Source organism: Mus pahari, chromosome 5, assembly GCF_900095145.1.
Source record: "Mus pahari chromosome 5, PAHARI_EIJ_v1.1, whole genome shotgun sequence".
Classification (NCBI taxonomy): Eukaryota; Metazoa; Chordata; class Mammalia; order Rodentia; family Muridae; genus Mus; species Mus pahari.
Window position 1 is genome coordinate 156,819,312 of NC_034594.1, and position 3,289 is coordinate 156,822,600.

Below are 3,289 nucleotides of genomic sequence, written 5' to 3' on the forward strand. Positions count from 1 at the left end.
AGCCACCATGTGGTTGCTGGGATTTGAACTCCGGAAGAGCAGTCGGGTGCTCTTACCTACTGAGCCATCTCACCAGCCCCTGCTAGCCCCTTTTACAAGCCTTAATAGGAATGTGTGACACCCTTGCTCTATAGGTGAGTTTCAGAGGCAAAACCTTTGTGCCCAAAATCCCACCTCTAAATGCTAGTCTGGTACCAGAGCCCAGAAGGAAGATCAGGAGTTCAAAGTTATCTCATCCTCTAGCAAGAATGAGACCACTCTTCATAGCTACATATTCCTAGCCAACCCTCCTCCCCAAGCCTGGTAAGAATCCAGAGATGCAACCAATAACACATCTACCTTTAGCCTGGACAGTTCCTAAGTGTCAGGTGAGAGAGACCATGTAAGGTCAAGAGCGGCCTCTGGTGGACATAATTAGGTATCGCAAGAGGTGCATAACAAACCTTTTCCAGCAGTATTGTGTGATGAATGAATCTTCTCTGACTTTATGTCTCTATCTATCTATCTATCTATCTATCTATCTATCTATCTATCTATCTATCCATCCATCTATCTATCTATCCATCCATCTATCTATCTATCCATCAATCTATCGATCTATCTATCTCTAACATCTGTATCTGTATCTATAGCTATCTACATATCTATATATCTATCTATAGATAGATAGATAGATAGATAGATAGATAGATAGATATTTAGATATACAAATCTATTGATATCGAATAGAGATAGAGATACGGATATCTGCATATCTGCATATCTGTTGCATATGCAGGCCTGTGTGACACTGGCTAGCTTAGGAGGTTCTGGGGATCAGATGGAGGTCCTTATGTGTTCTAGGCTAACACTCAAGACCCTGAGCTATAGCACCAGAATGTATTATATAAATGTGTGAGATTGTCAAAGAACATATTAAATTAGAATTTGAGATAATGTCTCACTTTGTAGCTTAGAATGACCTGGAACTTAACTATGTAGACCAGGCTAGCCTCAAATTGTGCCAGTCCTCCTGCCTCAGCCTCCAAGTATGGAGACTACTAAAAGCCACCATTCTGAGCAATAATTTATATTTCAAAAAAACCTCATGTATTTCATTTTGGTGCATCTAGAAAATGTAATTACTCTAATCAGTAAGGTGCCCTAAGAGATGTTATTTACCCTAAACAGAGGTCTCTGGACTGGGCATTGGAGCTCAGGGGCACAGCACACATGTTTGAGTCTCTGGTTTTCCTCCCAGCACTGAAAACAACCATCAACAAACAACTCTCCCTCCAGCCAGACGTCTCCATCCTTACATGACGGTGTGAGCAGAGTCAATTATAAAGTGCTGTGTACTAGTGAGGAGCAGGTGTGAGTCACACTGCCTTCTGTACTCACACCAGTGACCAGGCTTGACTACAGACAAGGTCCCTAGCCAGTCCCCATGTGGAGATCACAGAGCGGTGGGCAGCCTTAGGTCCACCCCTCTTCTGAGGCCTCACTGTCTACCTCCAGGGCTGGGTTCCGAGTTAAGCATCGTGTGGCAGCTCCCAAAGGGTTGACACATGGACACTGTCCCCACTCTGGGCCACCGATGGGGTTGGGTTAAGTGTCATTGAAAGCAGCTAGCCTTAAGAATAGAAAGTTTTGGGGGCTGGTGAGATGGCTCAGTGGGTAAGACCACTGACTGCTCTTCCCGGAGGTCATGAGTTCAAATCCCAGCAACCACATGGTGGCTCACAACCATCTGTAATGAGAAACAAACAAACCAAAAAGCCCCTATGGGCTGGAGCAAGCGGGGGCCAAAGCGAGGGGAAGGGGGAAAAAAAAAGAAAAGAAAATTCTTCTGATTTTTCCTACTCTCAAGTGTCAAATAGACACAGCAAGATGTGGAGGAGCTGGTTTGCTGGGGCCTGTGGTCAGGACCTGGTCACCTATTAAAAATGATACAAGTTGCTTTATTCCAACCATGTAAAGTCCTCTTACAAAAAGAAAACAAAACAACAAACAATCAAACAAACAAAAAATCCACAAAAACCAGGGGCTAGAGAAATGGTTCAGCATTTAAGAGCACTAGCTGCTCTTCCAGAGAACCCAGGGTTCAACTCACAGCACCCCATAGAAGGTCCCAACTGTCTGTAACTGCAGTTCCAGGGGGATCCGTAACACCAGGCATGTATGTGGTGTGTGTATATATGCGTGCAGGCAATACCCAAACACATAAAAAAATTAAATAAATAGATCTTTACATAAAACAAAACAAAACAAAACAAACAAAAAGCCCTGAAACCTCAAGATCCCAAGCATGCTGGGACAGAATTCGGTGTTAGAACGCTCACCTACTGCACACAATGTCCTGGGATCCAATCCCAGCACTATAAAAGATAAAAAAAGAAATGAAAAAGAAGAAGAGAAGGCCCACTTGAGTCAGTCCTCTAAGAAAGAACAGTGATTTCATCCGTTCATTGTACTTTCCCGTGAGCAGACACGCCTCCCTGAACCTATCCAGCATCAGCCCTTCCCTGGACGAATCCTCTGCAGGATCTCGCTTTGCCGGGCTGGGTTCCCACCGACCGACCTTACAGTCGGTCAGGCGGTGGGTGAGAGGTCAGCTGCTCTGCCCAGCACAGTCAGGGCAAAGCAGCGCCATCTCCCGGACATCGGCAATACCCGAATTGCCGCCGGAGGGCTGCGTGCTCGCTTGTGGTTTACACCCCTGCAACGGGGCCTCTCCCTGCTCGATTTATGACCACCTGTCCCGGGAAGAGCATAAATCACTGTATCCGTGGCACTTTAAATCTCAGGGAGAGATAGGAGAAGACACCTAGGCCGGCAGCACTGTCTCCCTGGGTATTAGAAGCAATTAGGGCCCGACGGCTGGGCTTAGAGAAGCCTGCTGAAGATCAGGAGTACAGGCTCCTGTGATCACCCCCACGCTGCATGCTGATGCCGCTTCCTGCCTTTACTCTGTGTTTTGGGTCCATTACTCTTTCTACAAACATAGCCTCCCAAGGGAGGGGCTCTGACAGTGCAGAGAACCAGCTGCACTACCCAGAGTGCTTTGAGGAAGAGATGGGTCTGCAATCATGTGAGCTTTTCAAAACTAGAGAGAAAGGAAGTGTGTGAGGGAGAGATCAAAGACACAAAGGTGACAGCCAGCTCCCGAGTCTTTTATCTGACCTACACGTAGACTCATCTAAGTTTTTCTCATCTTGTATTTTATGAGGATCAGAGCTATGTCTAGTGATATATATATATATATATATATATATATATATATATATATATATATTCCAAGCTACCCAGG

General features: G+C 45.5%; 1 protein-coding gene across 1 annotated transcript in view; it reads right to left on the minus strand.

Moving 5' to 3' along the window:
• The window catches only part of Marc1 (mitochondrial amidoxime reducing component 1), a 21,424-nt gene that overhangs the window by 4,478 nt on the left and 13,657 nt on the right, over positions 1 to 3,289 (minus strand). The window lies entirely within an intron of this gene.